Below are 8,689 nucleotides of genomic sequence, written 5' to 3' on the forward strand. Positions count from 1 at the left end.
GGCTCTTCACCCAGGGGCAGGGGATCCGCGGGGCTGCTGTGTTTTCCTCTCCAGTGACAGGGCCCAGGAGGAAGGTATGGGGTACATGGACGTCAGAGGCTACGAGCCCTCCCTCTTGGCCTTTCTCCTCCAGACAGATGAACCTGGGCAGAAAGAGCTGGAGAGGCTATGCCCAGGTCGGTGCAAGAGCCGGTGGGTGGCCCAGAAGCCTTCCCTGGTGGCCGGGGCTGCAGCCCGGCCAATGAGGACGCTGGGCAAAGGCAGCCCAGCCCCACTGAGCAGCCGGCTAACAGCCTCCTCGCCTCTGGAGAGAGCCAGCACCTTTCAGCCTTCTCCTTGGTCCTGATGCTCCCCCTCTCTCCTGAGTGTTGGGAGCAGACACCCCCTTTCCCCCATGTCCCCTCCCTCGGAAGTGTCTAGTGGCTGTCCAGGCTGTGCCCAACGCCCTCTGGCAGTTCACGTTCAGCCTGTGCAAGCTCGAGCCGCCCCCTTCCCCTCCTCTCTGTCCCGCCCACTCCTCCTCCTGTACCTCCATCCAGGCTGCTGAGCTGGAAGCCTGGCCCGTCCAGGCTCCCGTCTCCACCCTCTGCCCCTCAGAGCCAGCACTCCCCCCCTGGCTCCTCCCTCCTGCCAGTCAGCGGTCCTCTGAGTCCCAATGATTTTTTTTCAGACCTGCTCTGCCCCTGCCCCTGCCCCAGGCTCTCTTGTTCACCCCCAGCACCCTCCCCAATCCAGAGAGGACCCAGATTTCATTCAGGGCACCCCTTCTCACCCCCTCAGGTGTTTTGTTTTCCCAGCCCAGGGGCAGGGTGGCCAGCTGGGGCCAGCAGACATCCATGGACTGAATGGTCCCAGGTTCGATTCTGGTCAAGGGCACCTCGGTTGCAGGCTTGATTCCTGGCCCCAGGTCGGGGCGCATGCAGGAGGCAACCAATCGATGTGTCTCTCTCACATCGATGTTTCTCTCTCTCTCTCTGAAAAGCAATGGAAACATATCTTCAGGTGAGGGTTAAAAAAAAATCTCTACAGAGCGCATCACACTAGCCCATTCCAACAAGATGAAATGGCACTAACAGGGTTAAATAAATACTGAGGCTTCTTGAGACGTGACATGGTAGACGGGGTGCTGAAGGTCCAGCCTGGCTGACATCTACACACTCCGAGGCTGTTTAGTGACTCCAAGGGCAGTGTGGACCCAGAGCGGCCTGGCTGCTGGAGGGGGAGTTTCCCCAGCTGCATTCACAGAAGGCGCGGCCCCAGCAGGGCCAAGTGCACTTCAGCTGTGAATTTCTATCTAGAGGGCAACCTCTTCAGCCAGACGACACTCAGGTGACGGGGGAGGCCAGGAACCGTGCTGGGGAGAACACGGGAACCAGAGCTGCTCATTTGAGCGAGGCAGAGTTTCCACCTGTGTAGACAACCTGTTGGGTCAAGGACAAGAAAACCTTAAGGGCGCCAGAGGGAAAAGACCAATGAACTTGAAAGCTACGAAGGCCAAGATGCCAAGAAGCAGAGGGGCAGAGCAAAGGGCTCACATCTCCTGCCAGACTGCCTGTCATTCAAGAGTGAGGGGAAAATAAAGACCCAGGTATACAAAGGTTAAGCGAGTTCCCACTCAGGCACTTTGAAAAGAACTATTACAGAGCATTCTTTATTAAAATGAAATCCGTTGAGCCAAGAAGTTGATAAAATGTCAGTAAACTTAACGATGGACTGTAAAAACAGAGCCTATTAATTTTTGTGTCCAAAACCAAACACAAAATTGAAACTCTAAAGAACTACCAAGATGATAAAGGGGCAGGTATTTAGAGGAAGGTCGCAGCCTGCTACAGCCGGGTCCTGGCCCCAGGCACCACCTAACTATACACTTGGCTGGAAGGAGAACTATGGGCTTTAGAGTACGTATTTAAAATTTTTAAGGGTTCTCAAAGAACAGAAATGTAATTTATAATTTCCTAATCATCAAAGAGAAAAAAGCTGAGGAGGTTACTCACACAACAAAAGGCAAAAACAACAAAGAAAAACTCCCAAAGGTGGCAGGCAGAAGATGCACAATAAGATTGCAGAAATAAGCCTCGATGCTTCGGCAGTCACAGTGAAGTTTGCATCGGATCTGGCCACGCCGCTCACGGGACACCAACGCACAGCGCACCGAGGTGCTGATGAAGGACTGCGAAGGTGGCCACTGACATGCCAGCCCCGGGGGACAGCAATATTAACCTCAGACAAATATAACTTTTCTTTTTTAATTCTCACCTGAGGACATTTTTCATTGATTTTTAGAGAGGAGGAAGGAGGAGAGAGAGAGAGGGAGAGGGAGAGAGACATTGATGTGAGAAACATCGATCGGCTGGCTGCCTCCCACACACCCTCTGACCCGGGCTGGGGATCGAACCCGATACCCTTTGGTTCACGGGACGATGCTCTCACCAGCTGAGCCACACTGGCCAGGGCTCAGACATGTTAAGGAAAAACCATAAACGGGGGAAAGAGAGATGCTAAATAACATCCACCAAAAATATAATAATTAAGTTTAATATGGGCCAAAGAACATATGTTGAAATATATAAAGGAAAGACTGACAGAATGGCAAGGAAAAACGGACAGCTGGACGTGGGAGAGATTTGAACCTGCCTCATGCTGAGGGGCAGGCAGGCCGAGCGCCGCGGCACAGAACGCCGAGATAACCAAATTAACAAATTTAATCCAACAGGTTCTTTTCACCCTCTCGGCTCTGAAACAAAAACCAGCTGCAGGGGAGACCTGGAGTCACACAGCCGGTGATCTTGAGGAATTACACGGAGAGCAGGAGAAAACGGTGGATTGAAAATGTGGTCCCGGATTCGGAGATTAAGTCAAAGTGGAAATGACCGAGTGTTTGGGACTGGTGGTGCCTAAGGACCTGGGATGTATTTATAAGGACAAGCCAGGCAGAGCCAGCGAGGGAGGGTCCCACCGAAGCCACCATGAGAGGAAGAATGGTGACGGGAAGCTGATGAAACAAAAGAAACACAGTGAGGACCGGCCAGGCGTGGCTCAGCGGCTGAGCATCGACCTAGGATCCAGGAGATCGGGGTTTGACTCCGGGTCAGGGCACATGCCCGGGTTGTGGGGTCGATCCCCAGTTGGGGGCTGCAGGAGGCAGCCAATCAATGACTCTCTCATCATTGATGTTTCTCTCTCTCCCTCTCCCTTCCTCTCTCTGAAATCATACCTTAAAAAAAAAAAGATTCTTTAAAAAAAAAAAAAAAGAAACACAGTGAGGATTAGCAAACAAAAGAGGAAGTTAAATAGACAAATGAAAAGATAGCAGGCCTGGATGCTCTCCGGGGCCATTTGACGCCCTTCAGAATCTTAAAATCCTGCATATAAGTCCCTGGGCGAGGAGGGTGCTGGAATTCAGAATTTTTGAGATGTTTGAGAGGTGAGTTTGCCACATACGGTCGAGTGTTATTCCCTCAGGATCTGCGACCAATGCACAGATACTGACATAGCCTTCATGTCCCTTCTGCTCAGGTTTATCTGCCGTCTTACTCCTTTCAGGCTGCTAGGACAAAATGACCGGGTGGCTTATCAACAAGAAACACTGATTTCTCACAGCTCTGGAAGCTGGAAGTCCAGGATGCGGACTCCAGCAAACCTGACGTCTGCAGAGGGCTTCCTGCTCTGTGCTCACAGGGCGGGAGGGGCAGGGAGCTCTCCGAGTCCCTTCACAGGGGCACTAGTTCCATTGTGGTGGCCCCATCCTCTTGACCTAATTGTCCAAAGTACCTGCCCCTTAATACCATCACATTGGGGGTTAGGTCTCAACATATGAATTTTCAGGGGACACAAATATTTAGTCCGTAGTATCTGTCAAATGAGATTACCACAAACAAAAAAACAAAACTCAAAACAAAAAAGTTTGGTTTTCAGAGTTTTGATTTTGGAATTGTAGATGAGAGACCTTGGTGCTGGATCAATAATCACATTAAACAGAGTCTAATTCAGCACTCCCTCCACATTGTGATCAAGTAGGGTTTACCCCAGGAGCAGCAGTGTAATGTCAGAAAATCATCCACGTTAACAGATTAAAGACGGAGGGGATGGTCAATTTCATAGATTAGAACAAAATTCAATAAAATTTCGCACTCATTCACAAAACATCTTAGCAAGTAGGGGCAGCAATACGTGAGTTGATCTAGTTTTTATTTTACTGGAGATTTCAGCCATGCAGTAAGTAGAGGAAAGAAAGAAATAGGGAGGCTAAGAATTGTAAAGGAGAGAGAACTGTGCTAATGGGCAGGTGTCGATAACCCACAAGAAATTCACAAACAAATTCAGCAAGGCTGCAGGCTGGAAATCAACACACACACACCATTTCAATAACTGATTAAAAATAAAATAAAAAGTCCCATTCAGGTTTCCAACAAAAAGTATAAAGCCCCTGGGACTCGCCCTCTCAGGGGATGTGCGCGGTTATTACAAAGAACGTGGCAGAGCTGGGTCACATTCGTGGGCTGGAGGAGGCAGTTTGCAAAGACATCAAGTCTGGCCAGATCAAGCCATAAATTCAGTCACCTCCACTGAAATTTCCAATGAGGTTTTTTTGAAAAGGAACTCTAAGTTACTCTTAAAATCCAGATGGAAGAGCTAAGGGCCAACAAGAGCCAAGGCTGTTTTGAGAAAGGAGATGGGAATGGGCGTCTTGTCCTAACAAACATGGAGATTTAGGAGGTAAGCCGGGAGTATTGGCAGCTCAGAAAAGAGCAAGAACAGGACAGGAGGTGCGGGCAGAGCGCGGGGATGACTGACAGAGGACAGAGGCCACGTGCGGTTCAGCTGGGAGGGACGGAAGCTTCCACAACTGGAAACGCTTGTTATTCCAGGTTGGAAAACTCCGGGCTCTTCATACCACACATGCAGGAAAATAAATTTCCAGTGAATGAAGGGCTCAAATGAGAAAAGCAAAGCTTTGTAACTTTTAGAAGAACATATGGAAAAATATATTTACGAGCTTGGAGGAAAGGCTTTTATAGGCAAGGAACACTCAAATAGTAAAAAATATTAATGCATTTGAGTTCATGAAAATTTAAAAATTATGCATATTGTAGATATCATTAAACGAAGTAAAAGACAAGCCACATAACCGATTCATAATCAAAAAAATTACCAACAGCCAATAGGAAATGGGCAAAGAACATGAACAGGCAATTCACAGAATAAGAAATGCAAATGGCCAACAAACATGTTCAAATGATTCCTTTTAACTAGTAATTATGGAAATGAAATGAAAAGAGATTCCATTCCACCCAGCACACTGGCAGAAGCTACAAGTCTGTTCGTCTGTGTTGGCATGGAGGTGAGTTTGGAGTCTCACGTGTGCTGGAGGGCATCTGCACGGCAGGGCCTCTTTGGAAAAAATGGGCCAGCTCCCAGCATGTCCCCAGGCTCTCCTTGAGCCTGTTCTGGCTGTCACTGGCCGCCAGGGGCCCAAGGGCAGCTATCACCTGGTGGGTGGCTTCAGAGCTCAGATCTATGTTGTCTACGGACATTTATGTGTTTGTGCATGTTTGTGTATGCATGTGTGGTTATATATGTCTGTGAATGTGTACACGTGTATGCGTGCTCATGGCTGTGCACATGTATACCTGTATGCATATACATGTAGTGTGCACACGTGTATTCATATACATGTATGTATACCTAGAATTCTGAATCCCAGTGTATGTATGTGTGCAAAGGCATGCATGTCTGTGTACATGTACACGCATGAGACATGGACACATCTGCATGTGTCCATGTCTATTTACATGTTTGTGCATGTGTGCAAAGGCAGCCAATCCGGCTGGTGCAGTGTCCCCCCTTCTTTCTAAGGAGTGGCTCTTCCCAGTCCTGGCACTGCTAATGGGAGTGGCGCTGATGCATTAAGGATGCGCCTGCTTGTTGCCGTTGTCTTAATGGTTTTATTGCTCGGTGGTGGGGAAAGGGCTGGCAGGCTGGAATGAAGTAGATTGTTGGCTTAATGGCCCGTAGCCATTACAGAGTAATTGAATGGCTGTGTATATATGATCAGACTGTCAACAGGCAACGTGCACTGCAAGCTGATGATGAGAGGGGCTGCCGGGTGGAGAGACCCTGCGGGGGGCAAGGGCCACCACGTGAAGGAACGTGTCGATGTGCTGCGCCCGACAGCATATTCCCACGTAGGCAGGTCATGCCTGGAAGCCTGCGTGCGAACCTGGGGTGGCCTGGTCCAGTCTTCCCAGATAGGCAGCTCACCTGGAGCTGGTCGGGAGCTGTGGAAGCTGCAACACAGGGCGGTCCCCCCACTGCCCTTAGATGCTAGGACCACCAGTGAGGGCCCCCCAAGTTGTCCACATCGTCCCTGAGACTGGGCCTGTGGATATGTTACTTCATGAGGCGAAGGGTCAGGCTGGGGCCAAGCCCGTCTGCGGCACGCTGCTGCCCCACGCGGCAGCCAGCTCCGTCCCCGATGTCCTGTCCAGCCTCTTCTCCCAGGTTCCAACCTGCGCAATAACCCAGGGGCCTGCTGGCTTCACCCGGGTCTGCGCCCTGGGCCATGCTGCCCGCCGCCCCTCCTTCCAGGGCCGCCCAAGCCCACCTGCCAAGACCAGCTCAAAGGCTGCTTCCTTCGGGTGGCCCTCCAGCGCCCAGGGGCTCTGATATGGTCAGCCCGGGGCTGGGTTAGTTATTCCTGTGTCTGACCACACCCCTTGGACAGAGCTGCTGAAGGTAGAAGACCAAGGCTTTGGGCCCAAACAGCACAGGTTGCACCCCAACCTTTCTCTTCCCAGGGCCCTGGGCCAGTTGCTCACCCCACCGGCCTTGTTTCCTCATCTGTAAAATGGGCTGAGAGCACTCCTCTCGAGGTGCCCACCCGCATGCCCTCATGGCCAGGAGGGCAGCTGGTCCCATCAGGTATGTGAGTGAATTGGGGTTTGGAGTGGGACCTCCCACTCTCCTGTCCCTTGCATTCAGGTGGTCGGGACCCCGCCCCACCTTGCGGTGGAGCTCAGACGGCTCCGGGGCAGGCAGGTGGTGCGGCCCCTCCCGCAGCCATCCATCTCCCAGCTTTATTAATGGCCGTGTCAGGGCCGCGCAGGACGCCCGCGGCTGTCTGCAGTGATGGATCACGAAGTGCCTCCGCTGCTATTTATTCTCCAGTGACCCCGTCCCCCCATTGTTGCGAGTGTAAGAGTTATGAATGTGGGACATGATAATTTGATATTGATCTATTTGGTGAGCTAAGAATTTACTGCATCCTTGATGTTTTAACAAAGGATACACTTGACTCCTGCAGGCAGGATAAAGGGCTGCTCTGACTGCTGCTCACAGCCCAGCGGAAAGGGACAGCCGGCCCCAGAGGGCCCGAGGTAGGGCGCAGGGGTCCTAATGAAGCGTGGGCTGCTCTGGCTGAGGAATATTCTAGAAGAGGCACCGAGAGCCATAACAGTGCACATAGGCCCACAATGACAAAGGTGACCTTGAGCAATTGACCAGAGAGGCAGAGTCCACATGTGGAGACAGGCCCCACTGCAACCACCGAGGACACAGGGACGGGGGACATGGGCTGAATGTGCGAGGTGGGGCAGGGGGACTGTGGGGAGATGAGGGGATTGGGGGTCGAGGGGGGTTGGGAGGTAATGGGGAAGGGGTCCTCTGGGGAACCCTGCCATAGTTCCATCCAGCAGCTGGAAGGTAAGGTGGGCACAGAGCAGGCCCAGGAGGGAAACAGCAGCAGGAGGAGGCGGGTGTGGCAGGGGTGGTGCAGGTGCCCAGGGGTGCCCAGAGGGAGGTCACAGCACAGGACCATTTTAAGAACTGAGCTGGTTTCCAAAACTCCCGTTAAGTGCTGGAATCTGTCTTTAAATTTTTTTCATGTAAAAACTCAACATAAAACAGAAAAAGAGTTAGATTTCAGAGTTTAAGGTGATTCCAGGGACATGGGAAAACTGCTTTATAATCCTGTCCCGTTCAACCTCAAAACGGGGGGTGTCACAGGGCATGTGTGTGAGCACAGGTATGTCTGTGAGCACACGCATGTAGGCAGGGATGTGTGTGTGGTATGAGTGCCTGTAGGCAGTATCTTCCTCATTGTTGCTTAAAGTCAGCGGTACTGTATCTGTTTTTACAGTTCTCTCATCTGAAATGGGCACTGAGCTGCCATTTTCCGCATGACTGTCTCATTTTGTCTTCCAATGGACCGGAGCAGGGACTGTCTCCAGAATCCCCTTCACAAACAGAACTCCAGGCTTAGCGCCGTGACTTGGTTCTCATGGCCCTCGTTGCCAGTGGGTCCCAGCCCCACCTGTGTTGGCTGGAGACCAGGGTGGCAGACGGCTCAGCTTATGGACACACCTGGAGAGTCCACTCCCCTGGCCCTCAGGGTGTCGGGACTCACCCCAGGACACGAGGTGCATCTGAGCCGGTTCTGGGGCCCAGCACTGCAGAGTTCTGTTCTCAGCTGGGTGTCTGCGCCTGTGAGATTTCCTGCTCTTGCCCCTGCTCTGGGGGGGACTCGAGAGAAATGTTCCAGAGGGAAGCCTGGTCCAGGAGAGAACATTTTTAGGTCCCAAGTGTGAAGGTGGCAGGGCGAGGCCCATGTCTCCCCAGAGGGAACACACAGAGGATCTGGTGTGAACAGTGGCTGTGGGCTTGCTGCAGGCCAGGGTGCACTCCTGCCCGC

Source organism: Miniopterus natalensis, chromosome 18 (assembly GCF_054644295.1).
Source record: "Miniopterus natalensis isolate mMinNat1 chromosome 18, mMinNat1.hap1, whole genome shotgun sequence".
Lineage (NCBI taxonomy): Eukaryota > Metazoa > Chordata > Mammalia > Chiroptera > Miniopteridae > Miniopterus > Miniopterus natalensis.